The 25538-nt window shown below is 39.3% G+C and overlaps 1 protein-coding gene across 3 annotated transcripts in view; it reads left to right on the forward strand.

Annotated features, from left to right (window-relative positions):
• The window catches only part of STK32C (serine/threonine kinase 32C), a 277360-nt gene that overhangs the window by 56077 nt on the left and 195745 nt on the right, over positions 1 to 25538 (forward strand). Inside the window, exon 1 of one of the 3 annotated variants that reach the window (XM_019482915.2) lies at positions 14804 to 15050. The exons of the other annotated variants lie outside the window; for them this stretch is intronic. The gene's annotated coding sequence lies outside the window, so the exon portion shown is untranslated. Of the gene's footprint in view, positions 1 to 14803; positions 15051 to 25538 lie in introns of those variants that run through there. 3 annotated transcript variants of the gene reach the window in all.

Raw genomic sequence — 25538 nt, forward strand, 5'->3', positions numbered from 1 at the left:
AATGAGAGTCCATTATTTAAATATAATTACATAGAGAACATCACTGCTTCTCAGAGAAGTGACCCTCCAGCTTCCTAATAAAAGTTTATTGTTAAAAGAAGATCAAAAATGCTAATTCCAGACTAGCACAGAAGTCTAAAAGAAATAAATCTCTGTCTCCTAACAGAGTTTTCATTCTGAAATAACCTTCTCATTCACTTATTGTCTGCCCTCTAATATGAAAAGAATCCCAGTCCCAATTTTTGTTACAGCTTTTTGTTTCCAACTATGTATCAGAAGTACAGAGAATTAACTGGCATTTTTCCTGAACCAGCAACAAGATGTACATGTACATGTAGGTATATTTTCCTTGTCATTATAATGTGTTCTATTATTTTCTTTCAACTTCTAAAACTTTTAAAACGATATTAACTAGAACAATTGTATTAGCATTCTGATTATGAAACGATAACTTGATGAAAAGAAGGAAATCCAGACACAAAGTCTTTTCATCTCTCCCTCACTGTTGTGACAGAGTATTTGCACCCCATATGGTACAGCTGGCATACTGTATATACAAATGTTATAGGGAGTAGCATATGTTTATGTTACTCGGAGCACCGTTGTGTCTCATCCCTAACAATGTTTATGTGTAATCTTTAGCATTCAGTTAAGCAACAAAGAACAAAATCAACCCTCATTGTGTGCATTTAGAAACATAAATATGGCTTTACAACTTGTCTTGTATCTTCATATATATATTTCTGGGTTCCACAATGTTTTGACTTTGTGTCTTCTCAGAGTTCAAATTTTAGTAGTTTGGACTTGTATTTTTCTCTATACCCTCTTGAGATCAGGGCCTGAACTTACTATGTTTACTTGACCAGAGTTTGATATGGTGCCCTTTGAAATAAATGGAGGGCTGTCATTGTTTTAGATGGGCACGAGATCAGGCTGATTGAGTAATACCTTTTTTAAAATATCCTTTTGAATTCAATAAGGCTATTTGCAGAATCACACACTTAACTAAAGACAGCCAAAAATAAGGATTTCTCATTCACAACAGCAGTGGCGTAACTAGGGCGGCGCAATAGGACAGCTACTCCCAGCACTGACTTGGTGTGGGGCCGAGGATGGACAGGCAATGAAAAAATGGTTGCTGCTGCACAGTTGCACAGGCAACAGTGGCAGCACCAGAAATAGCTGTTGCCCCTGTATGTGGCAGCTGCCCTGGGCACCTGACCGCATCATTAGGCTGCTGCCCACCAGTTGTATGTGAGTAGTTTATTGGCATCGGTTGGGCTGCTCACAAGACTGTGCTGGTCACATGCGGAAGTGGTTATTTGCAGAGTTCTACTTTTGATTTTTGTGCAGTACATCCTGAAGTTTGCCTTTGCAAAGCTATAACAGCAATGTATAGGTCATAGTGTCACACATGTCATCATAATCTGTTTTCCTTCCACATTTGCTGGATTTGGTACTCGTATAATACATAAAAGCCCACTCGTGGTGGGAGCAAGGGACAGCTGTAGTTGTCTTTCTATTCCAAATAATGAATACTGTATTTAGGATATAAAGAACCAAATAAATTCCATCTGTTATCCATTATTAAGCTGTTCACTTCTTACTAAAGAAGATACTAGCTCATGCTTTATGTGATCTCTATATTCAGCCCGGATGGCACGTGTCCATTGAAACCCTAGGTTCATGCATCATTTGATTCAGTTATGCAGTTTCACATAAAGTCAGAGATATACAGACACTCCTGTAGGAATGAAATCTGTCTTAGTATTGCTGTCAGTAAACAAGTGCATGTTTTATTTTTACAGAAGTGGTGTTATTAGCCACAGTAAACGCTATTGTTTCCTGATACTTCACCCAGCTTCTCTAGTGTAATATCTGTCTGTCTGTGTATCTATTTTGTATTATGAAACATTCTCTCTCTCTTGCTATACACACACACACATACATATGTACATATTTATAATATAAATGTAGGAATACACATATTCAGGTATCACAGATAGCTGAGTGTATATTTGGGTCCCTTGAAAGCCCTTTATTCTCTTACTAATGACTAGATTGTCAAAACACTTACTTGAAAAATCTGCTTGCCTGACACTTCTCCTCCACAAGTTTCTGGGGAAAGGCACAAGAGTAGGTGGTGCCCTAGTCCCATCTGTCATTCCCTTGCAGTTTGGTGTATGAAAGGGGTGAAGAAACTCACTGTCCAAGAGCAACACATAAGTGAGTCTTAATTCTTCCTCTAGCAATGCAATTATATGCAGTTCCTTAATCAAGGTATTTGCCTTAAATCTGAAGCACTGTCAAGGAAAAATCTGATGCTAGTTCCTTCTAATGTTATTTCTTCAGCTTATCTTGCTTCCCTTTAAATTGTGTTGCGATTTGCTGTCAGCTGTGCAGGAACCAGCATGATGAATAGAGGTTGTTGGCTTCTGACTTGATTAGTTAGATACATGGTACAAAAAGCTTTAGGAGGCAAAGGGGAATTTGTTTCCAGATAGACTACTTCAGTTTCTGAAATATAACGAGAGCAGTCAGTTGTAATCACAAAAAGGTTAGAAATAGAAAGATGGGAGATAAAGGGACCGGTTCTCCTCTTTTTGAAATCAGTCAGTTGTATGATTGATTTCAGTGGGAGAAGGATTAGGTCCAAAGTGAAAGAAAGTTGGTGATGAGGAGTTTGAGATAACTGGGTCAAGAATGAGATGTTTGGAGAGGATGGGCAGACAGATAGATTATGAGGTACTAAAAATAGTAAGTACACTGAAGAAAGGAGACAAAGTGAGAGGTAAGATGGCTGAATGGGTCATCTGACAGGAATACAGTGTCCCACGGAGAGGAGAGAAGAGGTGGATAGACCAGCAGTGATCTCTTAGAAAGAAGTTTCCCATTTAGAAAGCGCACACACATATTGAAACCTATTTAAACATTGTTTCACCTTTCTTTAGAACTACCCTATATCGTCAACAAAGAAAATGAGGTTTTTTGCCAGCATTTATTAAGATCCTTTCACTTCAGTGAGGTCTCATTTTTATTTGATTCTTCATCTGAGGTTCCTTCTTCTAGAGATTGCAAGTGGAAAAACTCTTAACAATGAGAGGCAGCATGGCCCAGTGGGAAAAGATTGTGGACTGGGAGTCTTGAAACCATGCTTTCTTTATACACCTGCTTTGTATCTGTGGCCATCTTGCTTCACCTCCATTTTATCCCTGGCTACTTGTTTCCATATGTAATATAATGTATCTCCTTCCCTCACTTACCTGTTTTGCCAATTTATACTGTCAACTGTTTTGCACAGAGCATGTCAGGATACTGCACCTGCCATAAGAAGCCTTATTGTTAGGGCAACCCCCTTTTTAGCTCTTACTCTGTGTTTTAAATAGTATAAATGAATTACATTGCATGGGATGTACTAGTTGTGTTGGTCTGAGACAAGAAGACACAGAAAAAAACAGAGTTCTTGGTTCCAAAATGATAACTTTTATTAGACCAACTAGGAAATCTCAAGAAAATTGTCCTTTTCTGCAAGCTTGTAGTTCATACAAGATGGCAATAAATCCCCACAGGTAGGTTTTGCATAGAGGGAGCTGAAGATGGAAAGCTGTCCCTCTGGGTGCATGAGAGTGTCTTCCTGAGCTGTGCTGAGTAGCTCTTTGATGTGTAGATCAGGTAGAATTCCTTCCCTGGAGGTGTCAGATGGCTGGCAGGGAGGTAAAAAAAATCTTTCTTGTTGTTCTGCAGTGAAGTTTAAAATCCAAAATCAGCTAGAATTCAGCATCTTCCATGTGTCAGGGGTGTACTTGGTAGCCGTGTTGGTCTGAGACAAGAAGACATACAAAAAACTAGAACTCTTGATCTACACATTAAAGAGCTACTCAGCACAGCTCACAAAGACACTCTCATGGGCCCCGAGGGACAGCCTTCCATCTTCAGCCTCCTCTGTGCAAAAAATGAAGTTTATTTCCTATCTGTGGGGACTTTTTACCATCTTATACCATCTATATTTTCCCCAGAGCCTGATGAGGGGACTTTGATCCTGAAAGCTTGAAGAAAAGGATAATTTTCTTGTGATTTCCCAGTTGGTCTAATAAAAGGTATCATTTTAGAACCAAGAGTTCTCGTTTTTGTATTACATTGTATGGACCTCAGTAAACCAAACTAACAGTTGTGCAAAATATTATATGTATTGGTGAATGATCTTGAAGGTCAGATATTCCACATGCATTTAAAGCTCAGAAGAAACATTATGAATATTATTTTATCATTAATATTTTTACTGAAACTAAACATGAACATTTCCAGTTTCCAGATCTTCCATCATATGGAGTGGGAGGAAATGAAATTAGGATTATCTATGAGAATGCTAAAATCAGAGTTACTAAACTGCAGGGATATAGTCAGCACTTTCAGGATCCTAACCAACAATGGATTTGAGTTTCAGCTTAACCCTAGGCATATGACTATTCCTAAACAAAGTACTGGTTATCTCAGGCAGATGCTTAAAAGCTTTGTTTTACTGAGGTCAGAGTGCAAAGCACCTTGGAAAACTGAGCACTGGAACTTGAATAAAGGCCAGTTCTCTCAGCTATTCCCCATTAGTGCACAAATACAGTCCTCATGTTTTACATGCAAATACTTACTATAAGATGTAGTCTCACCCAGTATGGTCCTAAAGCCAGAAAGGGTCTCTTAACATGTCTATAGCATGTCTGCTTAAGAACTGGTAGTGTTTGCAGCACTGAGACAAGAGTTTATGATGAGGAATGGTAAGCTTTCTGTTAAATGCTTTGATGAATAGGTTGGCCTTATGTATCATGTAGGGAACCAAGAGTACTAAGTTGTTAGGATGGTCATTTTCAACATTAGTAACACCAAGGCTGCATCTACATGAGATACTGACTGTGCAGTTGTTACTGGACAGTCCTTTAGTACTTGCATACACAAGGACTAAATGACTGTGTGGTAACTGGTGTCACTGCACAGTAGCGTTGCTGAATGGCTTTTAGGTGACACTGACTGTGCAGTAGCTCATTATTACTGCGCAGTAGTAATGAGCTACTATGCCGTCAGCGTCTCATGTAGACACAGCCTGATATATCTAAATCCCAGAACCAGAAGCTACCTTGGGGAGTGCTGACTTTTAGGTGATTCTCAGCTACGCATTGTTGCTGTAGAAACCTGACCTACTACAGTCACTTTGAGGGACCAGTTGAGACAAGGGAAGTGATACCAATGACAAAACACCTAGAGTTTCAATAGAGGTGGCTGACAAATTAAATTTATCTAGTATCTGAGAACTTTGTGCCTCTTATTTTATCCCTGAGAAGTTCAGGGTTAAAAGTTATTGTACCATTATTGTACCATTAGTCATGCTGTTTTGATTTGCTTTCAGAATTGGTTCCCTTACTTTCAACCAGCTTTACGTATAACTCTATATGTATAGATACTTAACCCATTGTCTACTCCAGTAAAATAATATATATATAAATAGTGATGTGGTTCTCCATGATTTTTTTCTTTATAAGTGAAATAATAAACTTGTGAACATCCTGAAGCCAAAAGGATGAAGCTTAAAACTCTTGTTGGAGACTTATTTCTGTTCCTGTTTTTAGTCTAGTTGCATAACAAAGGTGTACCAAGGATCTTATTTGGGACTGTAACATATGAATTACCCATAGTGGATCATCTGTGTAGTCCATCTAATCTCATATCCTTTCCTTAAAGGTGACCAGAGCGAGAAGCTTCAGGGGAAGAAACCTTCAGCAAGCAGTTATCGGATAACTTGCTTCAGGGAAAATTTAATATGAGGTTGGCTTATATTCCTTAGTAGTTACTATTACAAAACTTAATATTCTGGAATATAAATGTCCACTTCTTTCCTTGATGCATACTGCTTAATAATACTTGGTCTGAGTGGTACCTTGTGACAAAGAGTTCCATAGACTGATTGCAAATTGTAAGAGAAACATTTCCATCCATCAGTTTCAAATGTTCCACCTTCTAATTTATTTGAATGTACTTTATTTTATTAGGAAATGTTAAGAAACAGATAAAGGGACATTCCTGATCTGCTTCTACTAGAACTACCAGGATTTTCCAAACCAGCCACTTCTATTCCTCTCCCATGTCTCATTATGTGAGAATTTCTTCATACTTCAGTCACCTTTGTTATCCATTTCTCAACGGCCTCTCTTTTAGCTGTATCCCTTTAGAGATGGGGTTGTTAGTACCACTGTCCAGCAGATAATGTTAGGGATTGTTAAATCACAATTAACCCTTAAACGGAACGTGAAATATGAACACAGACAACTCAGTGTCCTAAAACCAAAGTCTAACTTTATTAGTACAACAAGCATTATTTTAGCAGTTTCTATATTCAGAGAAAGAAAAAAACAGTACAATGATCTCACCCAATCCCAGAGGGTACTTCGCTCAACAGAAACGATGGCCACTCAGTTCCTGAAGCAAAGGGTGCGTCATTGACTGAGACGGTCTAGACAGGTGTTGAAGGCTGAATTTATGATGAAAATGATGACAACAACACACTTAACTTTCTTGCTGCCCCCTTTTATGCTTTTCTTTAACTGCACTTCTTTGATGACTCCTCACTTTTGGATTGGTATCTCTGCTGTCAGCATATTGTCCATATTTTATCCTGTCAGTGTATTCCTTTGTTCAACAGACCCATCATGAGCACACCTCTTAATTTGGCCATTTTCCATTGTCTTACTTTGGGCATTGTCCATTGGTCTCCCTTATCACCTTTTATTAACATATCCAATCATTTCATCCCTCTGATTCAGCTGGATAGTGGTGAGTTCAGTTAATCTGAGCTGGTAACAAAAGTATTACTATGTTGTGTTAGAAAAACTTTTCAAAGTGATAGAAAAGGAAAGAAACAAGGCAAGGCCAGCTGATATTACAGACACTAGAAAAATGAAAAGTTTGGATAATAATGAGGCTGTACAGAATTTAAGCAATGATTAAATAAGGCTGAACATAAAATAAAACTTTAAACAATACTGTAATTCACCATTATAAACGGGTGCAACTTTAAACCGTAAAATATGACAAGCTACCCTAACAGGGCGACCAGCACCAAAGACAGTATTATAGTATGAAGATAAACATCTGATTTAATGGTGGTGCTGTAACATTATTTTGCATTTCTTTTTCTTAATCATTCAAAATATTTTTTTTTCATTCATTTTTTAGCTTACTGCAGAGAGCTGCAGTGAGCAGTCCGCAAAGATATCCAGGTGTTTTTACTGAGTAGTTTTAATTAGCTTAGAATCATTCAGGAGTACCCTTGGACTAGTAACATTGTTTCTTCCAATGTACATTATTCTATATGTAAAGAAATACACAATTTTCAAAGCGTATCCAAAGGTATCTTCATAATCCGTTCCTAAAACTGTAGTTCTAACCATCTTTGGCAAATCACTTAGCTATTCTCTGACAGCCATGTCTGAATCATCTCATACACACATTACTATCTCAGATAATAGCTAAGATGGCTATTGGTTATTTTCCCCCTTTCATGTTGTTCATTTTGTGGTTTGGTCAGAACTTTGTGTATAGCCAGTTTTACCATTTATTTCTGTGTTTAATGAGTTGAGTTTTCCCTTCTGTTTCAGTAGGTTTTTCAAATAGGGATAAATATTATAAAACATTGTAAAAGAAACCCCACATAAATTGGCAGGGGGATTCTGGAACAGGTATAGAACCTGAAATACCTGTTACCTTAATTCTGAATAACTGACTAGATTTCAGATTGATGATGCCCCTTTAATAAGAGCGCATCACACTATTGACATTTCCATAGGTGAACATAATAAAATGTCCCCTAGAACCTTAGGCAATATAGTAAATAATTAAAACTGAATTACACTTGTCGATGTAAATGGGAAGTGTGCTATAGTGTGATGCATTAACTTTTTTTATTGTTGGCTTGTTCACTACTGCAAACTAAGACATTTACTGTGGTTGAAATAAACACCCACACATGCCCTCTTATCCTCACACTAAAGTAAATTGTGTTTGCATGAAGAACTAAGAGAGCTGGGTGGAAAGATATCTACTACCCACAACAAAGGAAAGTTATATAAATTCATAGATTTTAAGGCCAGGACAGACCTTTATGAACATCTGGTCTAACCTGTAGACTGAAGAGCTAACTAATAATTTCTACCAAAACTCATAACTTGTTAGAACTCTAACATACCTACTAGAAAAAAAAGTCCTGATTTAAAGATGTCAAGTGATGAATAATCCACCGCACCTATACATAAGCTTTGCAGGTGGATTATTACTCTCACTGTTAAAAATGTAATTTTCTTTCTAGGCCAATTTTGTTCTAGCTACAGCTTTTATCTGTTGGAAATTGTGATGCCTTTTCCTGCTAGATTTAAGGCTTGTTTTGTATCAGTAATCTCTTCCCCATGCATATACTTGTGGTCTTTATCTTGTGTCTTTTCTCCTTTCAAGGCCATATTGTTGGTTACTTACTTTCAGTAAGCACAGACCCAGTAATCCCTTCCCTATTCACATCTAGGTTTTAGAAGTCTTAGGGACAGGCACTCAGTCGCAGTATAATGTGGAAGTCATTGTCATAATTTTCTGCTAGTGTAAATTATCCAATCAGTAATATGCATTGAAGTGGTTTTAGTATATTTCCATTTTCTAGGAAACTGCATCCGAGCACAGGGTCAAGTCAGTGTCTTTGGGCACAGAAGTGATTGAACTTAAACTAAACTTTTGTGGTATTATTTCTTTCCGTCTCTTGTTTTATTTTTTAAGAAAGCTGTTCAAATGGTAATCACAGGGTTTCGGTGCATTGTACATGAAAATAAGATGAAGACCTACTTCTTGAAATAGAAGATTGCAGCAGATATTATGCAATTCTGGTGCACATCTTTTATGCAACAGACAAGGTACATATTGTGTGTGAGCTTTTTTAAAAAGAAATTCTCTACTTGCACCAACTGAGATAATTTACCCTTGTCATCAATCCCTCTTGAAAATTGTAGGGATGTTGTCTGTGTCCATGTTTTCTGATTATCAATTAGTATGTCAACAGATGCTTTAGAGTAGGTGTGGAAAAAATGGGCATAAACTTGAAGGCAATGTTTTTCATGGTGAATTGAAATTAAAAGATTTAACCCGAGAAACATGATCTTTCATTGTCCTTGAATATTGTTTAGTTATTTAAATCTATTTTAAGTGATAGCAAAGTAACCTATCAAGGATGGGCTACTTGCAGGCACAGAAAACTGCGACTCAGGAGGCTTGGGTTCAATTCCAACACAAACCAATTCAGAGACTAAGGACTTGCAGTTAATGCAGAACTAGTTTAAGGTATAACTTAAGTGTTGCTCCTAACTTGACTTTTCTACATTTTAAAATCTGTAAATTAATTTATGTGTTGCTTTAATCTCAAGCAAACTGCTCTGTCAAGGAGTAGGGACTGAAGCTCAAATGCTATTGAATCTTAAGCTAGTAATATAGCAGGGATGTGGTGATAGCTCATTATTTGCTAATCCAATTACTCTGTGGTTGCTCCCATTCAAACTAGGCTAGTTTAAGTGTAGTAATTTGAGTTAGATGCTTCAGTGAATGTGGACTTCCTGTGTTACCTGAGTGAGTCATTTCATCTGCTTTCTGAATCACTTCTCATTTTAAAGAATGCAGGAACACTTCCCTATGTCATGTAGACATTTGACACTTAAAACATAGTACAATGGTGATAAAAAGCATGTAAATAACTATACAGATGGAAAGGTGTGCATGATGGCAGCATTCTGATTTCATAGCAGTTTACCTACTTTTCACAAGTGTCAATAAATATGGAGGGTTCTGGGCAATATGAGTCAAATATTGATCCTACAAAACTGTGGAAAAACTCTCATCAAGTTAAATGAAATCAAGGTGTGACTGTAATCTACCATCACTTGCATAAGCACGAAGCCATTTGTATTGTGATTCAGTGCGCATAGATTTTTCTAAAGGGAGAAAGAAGTTAAAATTACCAATTACCAACTTACTGAAAGATTCACAGAAATTGATCTGAAATTGACTCATTTAATATAAACCATAATTTGAAAAAAACAGTCTCTCTCTTCTGTAAAAAATATTTAAACATTAACTTTCAAGAATTGAAATTTACATACACTTCTCTACTCTGCTCAGAATTCCTCCTTGTAGACTTATAGTGTCTACTGTCTTGAAGGCTGTAGGAAAGGAAAAGTTCCTTTTCATTTAATCTTTGACTTCTCTGCTTAGATCGTCAACCATTAGACTGATGATGGTTTCTGGGATGTGCATTCATTCAAATGTGTAAAACAAACTTCTTTCCAATAGGCCACCAAACAACCAAAAATATATGTAATCCATGAATTATAATCTGTACAATAATGAAGTATAATTTTAAGGGCTTTCCTTAAAGTTTAGAGTTTGCCAAATGATAGTCGGTGGCTAATTGATCAGAAAGCCACAAATCTAATATAAGAAGGGTGTGACAAGCGGATGCATATGCATACCACACATGCAGATGTTCCCCATGCTGCTAATTTGCAGCCCAGGAGGGGGGGGGGGGAGGGAGGCGCATCATATATGGCAGCAGCATGCACTGCCAGAAACTGGAGCCTGGCTGGCAGCTAGATTTCCACAGCTGCAACCCCCAGAGGCCCTCAGGACTCCAGGTAGGACTGCTGGGACCAGCCTAAGTACTGGCCCCAGACACCCCTACCCAACTTGGGGCAGTGTGTCATATGCCAGAGTACACTTGCACAAGCATTTCCCAGGGACAAGCAGCAGCGGCACATATACAAGATAAGAGTATTAGGCTGGCATCACACACCATTACATAGCAGAAAAAGTAAGTATTAGTGACCTAGGAAATATCATGACTGAAATTTTTTAAAAAGCGGTGAGGGGAGGAGAGGGAAGTTGACCTCCTTGTTTTGTCCTATGGTATAGTTTCCATACCAGGTACAGGATGAACAGTTTGTAGTTAGTACTTAGTCTTTCTGCTTCTCAGTCATAAATAACTTTACTAATAATGTCAGGATCATTTGGAATACTGATGGAGAAAGAGTGATATTAAAACCTTCATTTCAGGGTTTTATATCACAGACAGATGTGTAGTGAGCCCCTTCAGTGCCTGACAGAGAGTGGAAGGACAGGGGAGGAGATGAGGGCCAGAGGCATAACTGAACAGGTTTGCCCTTTGGGCAGTTAAAGGCTCTGGTTGGGATCCATGACCCAAGGGGTAAAGACAAGGTGGCTCCAGGATTCCAGCAGCTTCAAGCTGTGGGTGCATGGAGAGAAGGAAGGAGCCAAGGGATGGAGCTAGGGGGGTCCAGGGTCCCAGCAGATACTGTGGAAACTGTCCCTTAGTTCAGGAATTAAGACCCTTGTCTAAGTGTTGTGCTGTGCAGAATGAGGGTATGCAACGCCTATTTGGGCACCCTGCAAGTCATTACTCCCTTGCTACTTTCTCTTGTCCATTCAATTGGAGCCTGTAGCTGCTGGAGTAGCTGCATAGCTGAATCCATTCTGAACCACCCTGCTTTTGCCCCCAATCCGTGCCTGGGGCTTGTTCCCCCTCACCCATTCCTACTTGTTCTACAGATTATATACTACACATTAACTTTAAAAGATTGAACTTTGCTAGTGCAGTAACTTCTTTTCATGCTTGTATTGATATCACCTGGGAACTGTAATGTAATGAACCTAAGCATATGGAAGTGCACCTGTCCTGGTTTCAACTGGAGCTTGAATTTATAGAGATACTGATTTAGTGCCAGGTTAGTTGTGAATTAAGATTTGGCAACTGTTTTCACTGTTTGACTTTGGAATGTGCTTTTTTCAGACTGTCCCTGAGACATGAGTAACTCTGTAAAAAAAACTATCCTCATCTGGCTTTCTTTAGAGATCTCTACTGAAATTACCTTGACTCAAGAAGACAATCATAGTGCATGGTCCTAGTCATATTTTTGGAGAATAATCATATTCTCCTTAGTTTTCTAAAGCGTTCACTGACCTTGTTTCTTCAGAAAAACTGCATCTCATCTACAGGTGCCTTCTACATTTCCTCTGAGATTTCCAGTGCAAACCCACATGACCAAAGTATTATTGAACATAAGACACAAAACTCCAAATTGAAATAGGTTTGTTCAGGTAACAAAAGCAGATAACTGAGAAACAGTTACATCTGATGTAATTACATGATGCTGATGGAAACCAAGGAGAATTTGTAGGTTTCCTTTGCAACCATCTGAACATTTAAGCCTTGATCTTTGGGTTTCGCCAAGCAGCAGCCTCATCAGCCAGATTTCAGAATTGCAAGCTTTTTCTATTTAGCCGGTGAGCTAGTTTCAGTATAAACCCAGCATTTATCCTGAACACAATTCCACATTCCATAAATCATTGGGATGATTTGCATCCCTTCTTTTCCACATCATTGCACATAAGAGAAAAGCTATGGCTCATCTCAGTTCTCTATAAAAGGTTGAAATTATAGCTAAAGGAATCTAAAGGATTCAGAAAAACAAGGTCATTGCTCTGTTACTTGAGCATGACAAGCTTTCACAACTGTTTGGTTTATCAGCTGGTATAAATTTGAAATACAGAAGACAGGCTCTGTCTTTTGCACTCAATATTCTTAAGAATGGTATTAGCCTTGGTGCTCTCTTGGGTGGAGAGATATATGGCCAAGAAGAAGTCTACATGGCAGCCTCCTGATCCTCTGTGTATTCTTTCATAAAATACTACACAGCTGATAGGAAAGGCTCATCTGATTCTGGTTTTGGATGGGTCATAATCAATCTGGAAACTGCTAAAGACATAGCTTATTTTCAGTTCACTTATGCATTTCAGTGAAGATGTTTTACCTCTTCAGCTACATACTACTGATAAAATCCAATTTAAGTATATTTGGATCACACTGTGCTGAGGAATAGGAAAATGCACAAGTGCTTATGTAAAATGCCCTTTCTTCAAGCTGACAGACTGGGTAGATCTTACTGGGTAAGATCTAAGATTTGGTAGGAAAGTTTAACATTTTTAGAAATGAAGATAATTTTAGTTGAAAAATAGATTTTTTGAAAAAAAAAGAAATTTGTGGGTGGGGGAAAGTTCCTACAATGATTTCATTTTTTTTTTTGATGAAAACTAAATTATCTGTTTTTTGGATTTCATATATTTTTTCCTGAATTGGTTTCTTTTTTTATTCTCTCTCCTTTTTGAGAGAATATGACAAAATGGGAAAATGTAGTATTGTATAGCTGCAATGGTCCAGATAATGGTCCATTATGTAAGAGACAAGGATTGGGTGATATCTTTTATTGGGCCAACTATGTATTTGGGATAGATTTAGACAAGCTTTTGAATGCAAGACATTATTCCTCAGGTCTGATCACAACAAGCCAGGCACAGAAAAATAAAAAATAGAAAACGTGAGAGAATGAGAAAAAATGAAGTGCAAGGGGGCGTCAATTTTCCTAACCCATAAATTTTTATAACTGACAATTATCAGAATCTAAACGTTTCCATAAAAATATTTGTAATACAATGAAAACTAATTCATTTTAAAAACTGGAATTAAAATTTTTGAAACTTTTCATGAAAAATCGTTACTATTTCTCAACCAGCTGTATGATTTGGTAGGTATGTGAATGGCAAGATTCTCAGATTCAATAGCAGGCATATTCCTAGGTAAAGTTCTTAATATATCACTCAGAATAAAAATGCACTCACTTAAGCTTGATCCTGCATCTCAGAAGTTAATGGCAGTTTTCCCATTGATTCCACTGGGATCTGGATCAGGACATCAAATCGTGACGGTTTTCATCACAGTGGTGGAAATTTTCCAGGGTAATTCTTTAGAGAAAGGGGTATGATTAATATGTATTAGTTCAGTACTAACCTGAAAAAAAGATTAAATAGTATTTAATACTTGACGGGGAGATTTTTTTGTGTGTAATTGTCACAATGCTGTAGCTGAAAGAACATTATGACAGTGTTTTGTTTCATTACCCTCTTTTTTCCAGTAAGAACCAACTCCTTTAGGACATGCTGTTTTCATAGTTCCTGGTGTACAGGGACAATTTGTGTGCTAGATGTTTTGGCCCCTGCAAAGGCGCAGATATGTCAGGCATAGCTATTAGAACCGTTTGGGGAGACCGGTGTGTAATTCTTTTATCAAACAAAGATGAGGCTGATAGAGTATAATGACTGAATAACATTTCAAGTTGTGCTGCTCACTCATAAAATTCACTAGCCTGTCCTTCAGCGCTGTTAGCCAAACAAATTTTACAATCCAAAGGAAAAAAAAAATCTTTGCAGGCTTGAAGATCTGCTGGAGTAGCCTTGTCGGTACTTGCCTAAATACCCTACACACATTTCTCAGAAACTAGTTTTATTAGGGGTAGAATCAAACAAGGCTTATTTCAAAATCCATAGTCTTGTGTTTAAACAATGCTATTCATGTTAAGAAAGAAAGGCCTCAAGAGGTTTTTGTGCTGAGCCTGGATAGAAAGCTGCCTTTTGCTTATTTCTTGTGACAAGCTCAAGTCAATATTTTTAAGTATAAGCAAGGTATTTGTTCACATCTTCGGGGGAAAGAAGAACTCTAAATGCATTAATGTCTTGCTTCTAATAGCAATGAAACTATGGCAACATAGACAGAGCTGCCAACAGAATTACTGAAGTCCAATTTAATAGTTAACAAGCAGCTAGATGAAGTCAGGCTGATCTGCTTAGACCAGTTTATAACTGCCTATTGGAACTTAATGTCTCAGAAAGTTTAAAGGCGGTCAGCATTAAACAGTCATACTTTTATAGTTATATAAAAACTTGCTATACTGTGTGTATATTTTCATACTAAGCTATTCCAAGAGATATATTGCTCATTTTTGAAGAAGTGGAAATGGAAATTGCAATGTACTGAAAAGTGTATGATAAAAGTGGAAACAGAAAAAGTACTTGGAAAATTTAATAACTGGAGTATAATCTACATTTCATACCCAGATACAGAAAGGAGTCAGGTAAGTAACAATATACTTGTAAAATTAAATTTAGGGGCAGGAGATTCCTGAAATATGGAATACTTAAAAATGTTTATTAAATGTAGGCAAAAATGTTCATCAAAGCATTTATCCAATGAAAACTAGCTTTGGGGCTATAACAAAAAAATCAAAGAAAAAATAATTTTGGTAAAAAATGCCCACTTTTTTGACAAAATAAAAATCAGAAATCTACTTAGGCTTTTGACAAGAATAGCTTTTGCTACTTAGTTTCAGTAAGAAAAGTAATTCAGAATTTTGTTTTGAAAAATTCCTTGAAAAAATATAGCATTATTTGATCAGGACTAGACCCAATTCAGCTCAGATGAAGCTAAATTCAAATTAAGTTAAATTCAACTCAAATGAAGTTAATGACAGTGACAACAGTATCAGGCCCATTCTCTTCTAAATACCTTGAGACAGATACCCTATGCTAATGAGTCATGTAATCCAATGATTTTACTCAAAATTGAAATAAAGAAAAGGACTTTGAGAAGAGAAAGGTGGTTATCTGTGCCTTCAGGAAATCTCACATTGGAAAAGAAACACTGCGGCACGCTAGGGAAAGAAGCAACTAGCAAGTTGTGTTCTTTTATTCTTTGGTATGTTTTTTCAAACTGAATAGTAACTTGTATGTTTATTACTGTGGGGTTAGGGCCAGATCCTCTGCTGATGTCTGATGACATAGCCCCATCAAAGTCCAGGTTATATTAAGTGACATGAACTGAGGATGCTAAGAAGTGGACAGAAATCTAGTCTTACACTGGATTGAGCAGAGATCATTAATTTCACATGGGATGTCAAATGAACATGGTAAATAAAAGGTAGGATTGAAGCAGTTTTTGATAACCTGATGTATAAATCTGTGTGAATCCAATTCAAACCCATCTCCTTTGAGACAAATCAGAGTCATCAGGCTGCTTGCAGATGTTAAAAACAAAATAAAACAAAAAAATGAGCTTTACCAGAAGCAGCAGGCATCACTTCAACCTGGCTCTACAATGTTGTAAAGATTGGGCACTTCAGCAGAGTCTTTTTTTGCTAAAGCTAAAGCTGATTCAATCACCTATTCAATAAAAGTGCCAAAAAAGCCCCACTAAAGCACCCAGTCTTTACAGATGTTGGGCAAGAAGGGGATGAAGTAACGTGCTGCCTCTTCTGGGCATGTGTGGGGCTTGGTGTGGGAATGTGCTGAGTTTAAAGTAAAGCAGCATTCTTTATTTATTTTTTTATTTTTTATGTCTGCAAGCATCAGCTGCTGAGGTCTAAAATGCATGACTCTTGGATAACAGTGTGATTCTTACAGGTTTTCAGATTTAGGTTTCCTGCCTAAATTTCATTATATTCCACAGCTGGCCAGTCTTTGGTTTAATGCTAGAGCAAACAAGAGAGGCTCTATGTACACCCCATTTTCTGAACTACCTAGCTTCCTTAGTTATTTCATATTTCATTGTGTAATTGCTTTACAGTAATCTGTAATGTACAGTTAAACTGTAATGGCTCCTCTGTCATGCCCCCTTCTATTTGATTATTCAGCTTGTAAAATCATGTTATTTTCTCCACAATTAAAAGATACAATTCCAGGTTTATTTTCAAACAGACGTGTTTTAATTGACAATGCACATGCTCCTTCAGAACCATAAGGCAGGATAGTGAAGTCTGTTTGAAGTATGTAGGCATATGCTATCCTATGGTACAAAGCTTTGGGACAGTGTGCAATGGTGGGAGGATGAAAGTGAAAGAGCATCTGCTCCTCTCCCTCATGCATCCAGTTAAAGGCCAGTCAAAAGAGCAGACTGCTATCCCTGATTGGTTCCAGCATAGCACCCAGAGAGACTCAAGCTTTTCAAGAGGAGGCCTTCTCACAGTGGATGCCACTCTCGTCTGCCGGTGGAGCGGACAATGACATCAGGGATGGGAGCAGGGAAATAGCAGGCTGCAGTTAATACCACCATTGAATTAGTTGTAGCTTGTAACACACCACTGGAACTTTTCCCAGCAGATTCTGTCTTGTTTTTGGCAAAAGTCTGACTTTCCTGTTTTTCCAGGACCACTTTACAATGCCTGCTGCTTGTATTGTGTTCTTTTTGTCCTCTAAAATCAATGGTGTCAGCAGAAATCCCTTCATTTTTTCTGCCTTCCTTGTATTGTGCATAAAGGCAACTGTTTTGTGGTTAATTAAAAGGAGCTATTAGAGAGATCGGCTAGAAAATGAATGTACTGGACAGGGCAGGAATTTGGTTATATCTAACAGAAATAGCAGTAATTGTTTCTCATTTAAATTTAGTGAGGAAAAACCAAAGTTAACCAGCCTCTCTACTATCCTGTCCTCCTGCACTTATCTGACCTATCTATTTGACCTTATTGAATGTTAACTTTAACATTCTGACATGATCCATTTACTTTTGGATAATGTAAGTACTGTATTTTGACATCCATATTCCATATTCTTCTCCATGTTAGATAGACTCATGTTGAATAGTGGTGAGTAGGTGCAATTAAATCAGAAAGTACCTGAAACTCCATCCAGAATTTTATACCTATTTTGAATTTTTATAAAGCCATGAAGACAAAAGTATATTTTCATATATTTTGCACACTTCAACACTTCTTGGTTCCACTAGTGAGAAGAAGCAGAGAATTTGATCTTGGGGTGTTTACAGCTTGGCTACAAGCAGAAAATAGCAAAATGCTGATAAGAGAACCTTTTTTCTATGGGATTTCCAGTTAAGTACCATAGGTCAGTGTTTCTTGTGCAGGTAAGTTAACTGGAGATTAGATTGCATCATTCGATACAGTCTTGAGCAAAGAATAATGAATAACCGCACCATCTCAGGAGTAACACTAGGAGGCTCTGAGTTACATTTTTCCACTGCTTTCTTCATATTCCTCAGGTATACTCATTTACCACTTTTCTGTAGTTTATACAAAATAAACTACTACCTTACTTATCCTATCACACAACTTTGACCAGTGGCTGGGTGAGGTGGATCAATTAATTCTGTGCCTGAACTTGTCTGTTCACTGCCAGTTGGGGAGGGGATCTGCTAAAGAAGTTCAATAGACTGGTCTACCCTAAATCACCATCTGATAGACATGGGTTGATGTAGTATCTTAGAAAGGGATCCACCACTTTTAAACCTGTCTATATGCAATGAACTTCTTTTCAGTTACAGGTGTACACTGGTTTCTGAGCACTTATATCAGTATAAGTGTAATGTCTGTACATAGCCTTAATGTCACATACTGGATTTTTCCTGGGAGAATGAAGTTTTGAGAAAACAGAGCACGTGGAAATGAAATAATGTGATGACTAGAGGTGCACCGATACATTGGTCCATACCGTGTCGGCACTGGTGAAAGGAAAATTGACATTATCGGCAATTGGCTTTTTTTTAGCTGATGTGGCTGATAATGTCTCCAGTAAATGACTTATACATGCATGCAGCCACAGCAACCAGTCTGGCAGGTTGGAGAGAAGCATCTGGCTGGTATGTTTGGGAGAGAAGGAGCAGGGAGAGGGAAAGGGCGTGGGGGGGGAGAAGATCAAGGCCCCCATGGTAAGGGAGGGAGTGGGGCTGGGGCTGGGGCAGGGTCAGACACTGCATGGCCAGACCAGAGCGTAGGATGGAGCTGTGACCAGCTCTTTTGGGGCGCATGGATTGTGGCTCCCACTGTTGCATGCACCCCTGAAGGAGGCATGGGAGTGTACGCCCCCAGATCTATGCACGGGATAAGGGCAGGCTGCTACTGCGAGTTGGGGCCAGGAGTGGTGCTGGGCACTTTCTGGAGGAGGGGCTATGGGGGGCTGCAGCCACCCCAAAATTCGCTGTAGCACCCCCCCCCTCCCAGCACCACTGCTGCCCACCCTGAGCACAGCCCCAGCCCAACCCTCATGCCAGGAAGAGCCTGGCACTGTCCCCAGCCCCAGGCAAAAGTAGCAGCCTGCCCATGCTCCACACACAGATCCAGGGAGCACGCACCCTCCATGCCTAACCCAGGGCTGTGTGCAGTGGCAGAAGCCACCCCCTGGTGCTCCCTGGGTGAACTGCTCATGGCTCCATCCTGTGCCCCACCAGGCTGTGCAGTGCCTGCCGCTGCCCCAGCCCCAACACCACTCCCTCCTTTGCTGTGGGGGCCTCAATCTGCCTCCCTCAGGCCCCTTCTCTCCCCCCATTCCTTCCCTCCCAACAGACTTACCAGCCATATGCTGCTCTTCAAGCTGCCAGGCTGCATATTGGCAATTGGATAGGTATCAGCCAATGTGGCTTTTTAATAATTGGTCATCAGTATTGGCCCCAAAACCTTTATCAGTGCACCCCTAGTGATGATATCACACTGACAGGTGCTAGATATAAACTTGTGGTAGGTAGATAGACGATATCTATATTGCCAGCAAGGACTTTAATGTCAGTTGTAGGATGATAGTTGACATTTACACTTCTTTGGTTGTGATGTAATGCTCTATTGAAGAGTCAAGTAGAAGCAAAGTAAACATTATTTCCTATTGTCTGAACAAAAAGAATCTTTCTTTATCAAATATGCTGTGTATATTTACACTGTATTTTATCTTGATAGTAGAAGTGAATAAATAATTGGCAGTAATAATATTTCCAAAGAAAGTATTCTTTTCTGTGTTTGCAGAAATTCTAAGACAAGATTGAAACGTCACTGAATTATCCTTTTTCTTTTATCAGTTTGCTACCATTTTTATGCATTCTTAAAAATCACATAGATTGATTGTGAACAGTGTTTGCAAGTATTTGAATCTGTACTTTCATTTGAACTTTCAAATGAAGGCGGTTTGCTTTGATTAGTAGCAGAAATCAGAGGTTTTCACTCCATGATTGGAGAAGTATAAGATTAGGGGACGATCCAAAGATCTAATTAGGCTTTGAATTTCTTAAGGAGGGGGTAGCAGGTAAGGGAGAAGTAGAAGACAAGTGGAAATAGAGAATTTTGGAAATGTCTGCCCCCTTAACATTTAGGATTATTCGGGCATCTGTAGGCAAGTCTACATGAGATGCTAACTGCTAGGGCTGTGCAAATAAGAAGTATTTGATTTGGATTTGGATTCAGCTGATTTGGAGGACAGTGATTCGATTCAGACCACTGTACTGAATTGATTCGGCCAAATCAGCTTCGGACAGTTCAGCACTGATTCAGAGAGATTTGGTGATTCGGATCGACTGGGGAGAAGCAGGCACAGCTGGGTGGCTGCAGGTTCTCCCATGGCTCCTCCAGCTGTGCCTGCCTCTCCTCAGGCAGGGGGAGCTGTGGGAAAAGCCCCCATGGCTGCCGTGCCCAGCCCAGCCTAGTCCCAACACTTTAAAAAAAAAACCCCAAAAAACAAAAAATGCCCTGTACTCATCAGCTGTGGGATCAGGGTTGTGGGAGCTGTGGGGCTGCCTGGCAGAGGGGGCTCTGTGCAGTTCCCATTCTCTGATCTCCGCCAGCCCCCCCCCCCGCCCAGCAAAGCCCCCAGTTACTGTCCCGCCCAGCCCTAGCATCCTGGCAATTAAAAAAAAAAAAAAAAAAGAAAGAAAGCCCCACACTCACCAACTCTGGCAGCTGCAATTGGGGCCTCTGGGCATGTGTGGCAGAGACCCCCCATGCAGCATGGAGCAATGGGAGGCAGTGGGGATCACACCTCTGCCTGGCACTCGCATGGCAGCTGCCACATGGCATGGGTGCAGTGCGGCTTGGCATGGTGCCGCATGCTGTCTGGGAGCTGGGGCAACTGGGCCTGAGTGGTGCTGGGCTCTAGCTGACACGTGGAGACGCCCCAGCTCCCAGACAGTGTGTGGTACCCTGCTGAGCTGTGCTGCACCCTTGTCATGGGGCAGCTGCTGTGCGGGTGACAGGTGAGGGGCCAATGCCTGCTGCCCCCCACTACCCTATGCCATGTGGGAGGGATCTGCCACAAGCCCTCAGAGGCCCATGATAGCTGCTGCCTTTTTTTTTTTTTTTTTTTAACTGCCAGGACTAGGCTGCGGCCAAGCAGGGCTGTCATAGGGGCTTCTCCTACAGTTCCTCTGGCTGTGCATGCCTCTGCTCTGGTGGGGGAGCTGTGGGGGCTCTGCCCTGCTGCCGCTTGCCCAGCTGGCATGGGGGATGGGGCGTGATGCAGGCACGGCTCACTCCGGGTGGCAGCAGGCCATAGCCCCTGCTTCCAGTGCTGCAGAGCCCGCATCAGCAATAGGAGTATAGGTTCTGCCCTGCCCTGCTTGCCAGCCAGCGCGGGTGGTGTGGGATGCAATCGCAGTGGCACTGGGTGTGGAGGCTCTGCCCTGCTGCTGCTTGCCCCCTTCCACCTGTAGTGAGTGGCGCCTGCATCCTGGCCCCCTCCCTCTGCCCCAGCTGGGCAAGTGACAGCAGGGCATATCCTCCACTCCGAGTGCCACATTGCACGCCTGTCCACCCCCCTCCCTGAGTAACGTGGCCCGCACACTGACTGGGCAGCTTGTCCCAGCCCCAATCCCTCCCTCCCCCACACCACTTTCCTCCCCCTTCCCCCACCCCCAACAGACTTACCAGCTGCCTGTTTAGTCTATGACCAAATCTCTGAATTGGCTGAATCTTTTCTGAATCTTTTTTCTAAATCAATTTGGATGCTTCGAATCGGTTTGGAGCTTTTACTTGGTCTCCCAATTCAATTCGGATTTGGAGATTCCGTCCTTGAATCGGGCCAGATCTACTTTGAATCGAATCAGCTACCGAAGCTTTGCACAGCCCTACTAACTGCACAGCAGACTAATTCTACAGCACATTAATGCATCATAGCAAAAGCTGTGCTATTGTGCTAATGTGCAGTAGAGTTAGTCTACTGTGCATTAGTATCACTTAAAAGGCATGCACCAGTGCTGCTGTGCAGTAGTGCCAGTTACTGCACATTAAGTTTAGTACATGTAGACATTCCCGGTTTCTCCAAAACTAAGGCTTCTCTAATGCTCATAGATTTTAAAGCCAGAAGAGATAGTTATGACCATCCTTATTAGCTTTCCGCATAACCCAAGCTATAGAATGATACCCAATCATTCTGTAAGAAGCACATAACTTCTGGGCCAGCAATATCAGTGTTTCTCAACCTGGGATTAATTTGTCCCTGTGATATAAATCCCTTTGCAAAAATCTAGAGGGTATGCAAGAGCAAGGAGTGGGAAAGGAGAAGTGGAGAAATATAAATGAAGGAAAAGGAAAAATATCTTTAAGGTGTTAGAGAGGTCACGGTGTAATGTGATATTTAATGCCATGTTTTGTTATCCAGAACATGAAATCGTAGGTCTACATAACAGTAGAACGGTTTTTGGATTCTCAACCCAAAAAAAGATGTATTATAGAAAAACTTCTAAAATGAGGGAGAATCCTTAACATGTGTGGCTAAATTGTTCCATCGCTTGTTTCTTCTCATTGTTAAGAGTATTCACTTTATTTCTCATCCAAATTTGTCTGGCCTCAGCTGGTTTCTCTTCTGGTAGATTAAGGAACTCTTTACTATTAGAAATCTTCCTATTTCTGCAATCATTTAATCTCTCAGCTTTCTCTTGGAGAAACTATATATACTGAGCTTCTTTTACTTCCTTCTTTGGTATAACAGAGTTCTTCTAAGAGAACGGTAGAGATGAATGTACCATCTGTATAATTATTTATTATGTGTGTGTCTGCCACACAGGCATGCATGCACACATGCACACATCCACAGAGTTTTCTGATTGTTTCTGAATACTCTTCACCTTTTCTAGAAAAAGAAATGTTTTTTTCCCTTTCACAATTTTACCTCCAAAAGAAGAAAAAAGACTTGATCAAATGATTTGTTTCCCAGGAGATAAGAAAATCTAATACAACCTCCATTAGAGGAATAAAGATTTTCCATTTGTTAAAGGTGGTTGGAAAGTGTTCAAAATTTCACTTCATGGTGGGGGGAGAATTTTCCATTTTCCACACAGCACTGTAGCTGGTTAGAAAATACAGAAGCTTGATAAAAAATAGGGAAACAATCTAGAAAGTTTACAATGGAAATTTTCTTTCCGCCTTTTATCCTACCACATGATCCCAGTGTTTTCCATTCTGCAATCAGTGCATGAGAAATACAACAAAAGCATAAGCCTGCCATAAAGAACTTTTCAGGCTAGTAAAATGAGATGAAATAGTGCCCAAGTGAGATGGGAAGTATAAGGAGTTGAAAGGAAAAACTTATAACAATCATGAGGCATCTTTCAGAGCTGTGCTTTGGAAGGGTTGATTTATTCATGTATGAACTGATGCCATTCAAACCACTTCTCCACTGGTTTTATTTTTTTGTCAATATAAGTCTCTGTCTTCATATGTTATGTTTTCCATATATATTTATAAGCAAAACACCCTTGAATACAGTGATGGGGTTTGGGAGGACCTGGGAGTTAGGAGAAAGAGCAGGGAATTTACTGGATTTTTTAAAAAATCTAATTTAATTGTAAGAAGAATCAGATGCAATGTTCCTACAGGCAGCCAATTCAAATCAGCTGCCACCTACTCAGAAAATATCTCTCCACCATCCTGTTTTGGTATCTTCTATAAATCATTATATCATGAAATTTTACACATTTAAAATTGAGATGTTGTTTTCATGTAGCAAGTACAAATTTAAAAAGAAATTGCTTTAACTGTAGTTTGCCCACAAATCAGATTATCTGGAAGATTAGATGCAATAATGAATAAATGGAAAATGCATCAACTCCAGATGGCACAATTTTACCTTGTTTGTGCTTGTTACATTAATTATGTTTTTTTCATACTATAACTGCATTTGGCTCGCTGGTTCCTCTTATAATTAAAGCTTCCGGATAGATTGATTGTCTAAATGGCCGGAATTGAGACGTAAGGAAAAGGGCAGTTCTGACCAGATCAAAATGTTCTACTTTTCCTTATCTATGTACCAGTGTGTCTGGTAACCTAATCCCTTTTGCAAAGGAAAGTGGGAGTCTGAAGCGGCTCTGAAACAGTGGCATCGAGCAAACATGTAAGTCCAAATATGTAGGTGGATACAAAGAAGTCCCAGATATACCAGCTTTACTGTTACACAACTGTGTACGTGTAATCCTGAAAGTGGAGTAAGGGGCCTTGTGAATGAAGTTGTTCCCTAATATACAATACGGTTCTATGCCCAGGTGGTTAACCGTTGCTGTGAGCAGCAATTTAATTTTGCACATCTCTAAGTTCAATATCTAGTGACTTCATACTTCTTTTCTTCCTTGTTTTTTAATCTTTGCTATTCTCCCCAACTTCCAGACTATGTGGCAAAGAGTTGTGTGTAGGAAGCTGTATTCTTTGTTGGATGAGTTTATTTTCACTTCCCCAAGCCATGAAGGCTTGTTTCCCCTTTGCTATTCTTGTGTTTCTGGCAATAATTCCTCATTATCTAGTGTTTGATCTCTATTTCACAAGAGGATGTAGCTTATTCCTGGACACTAGAGACTATTGAATTTGTTTCTGCAGTCCACAGTATGAAGCTTCAGTTTTCTGATTTTTGTTAGAAACCAAGAATAGTTAAATGTTTGTTAAAAAGCGATTTAAATTATTGGGAAAAATAAGGAAAAGGTAGCAAATGGGTAAAAAAGAACAGCTTTAAAGTTATGTTAATGTTAATGAAATTGCTAAGATAAAACCAAACATAAATGAATGTACAAGGAAGAGACAATCTGTTTCAAACTGTATCTGAATGACAGCACTACTCAAACAAAGGTCTAAAATGAAAATATAAGGTCAAATTCTCATTTACACCCCTCTCCCTGATTTAAAGCCACATTATACTATGCAGGCATATAAGTATAAATGAGAATTAGGGCCATAATGTCCCCATATGCACCATCAGACCACAATTGATGTCATTATAATTACAGAACAAATCACATCTGAACCCAACATATAAGTGTCATGGGGAAGAAGATTAATATGAAGGCACAGAGGACCTCACGACACGTTGTGAATTAATGACTTCTTGAAAATCTAAACAATTTTGCTGTCATATTATTGAGTGTAGCTAGGGAAAAATTCATCAAAACCTAGCTACATGGTAGAATTTAATGATTCACACTTTTCAAGGGTTTTTTTAGTGCTCTCTAATTAATTTTCAGCTCATAAAAATATAAGTAAAAATAGTTTTCCTGTAAAATTTATAGTTGGAGAACCTGTCAGTGCCATTAGAGAGAAATACTTTTCAAGAGTATATTATATGTTGGCACTTCATATTACCTCCTTCAAGAAAAACATACATCAGGAACTCCAGAAAACTTCCAGAGTTAATGATTCCTTCTGTTTAGAGTCATCATTGTGTACAAGAACTAATTATAAAGCTCTTCCAGTGCAAAGAATATCTGCTAAGCTGTAGTGTACCTCAAATTATTTACTAAAAAGGTCACATTGCTCTAAAGCACAATGTTGTATGAATGTTTTCCCAAATAAAAGTATAGATTTGCTATGAGGTGTAGAGTC

Source organism: Alligator mississippiensis, chromosome 6 (genome assembly GCF_030867095.1).
Source record: "Alligator mississippiensis isolate rAllMis1 chromosome 6, rAllMis1, whole genome shotgun sequence".
Classification (NCBI taxonomy): Eukaryota; Metazoa; Chordata; order Crocodylia; family Alligatoridae; genus Alligator; species Alligator mississippiensis.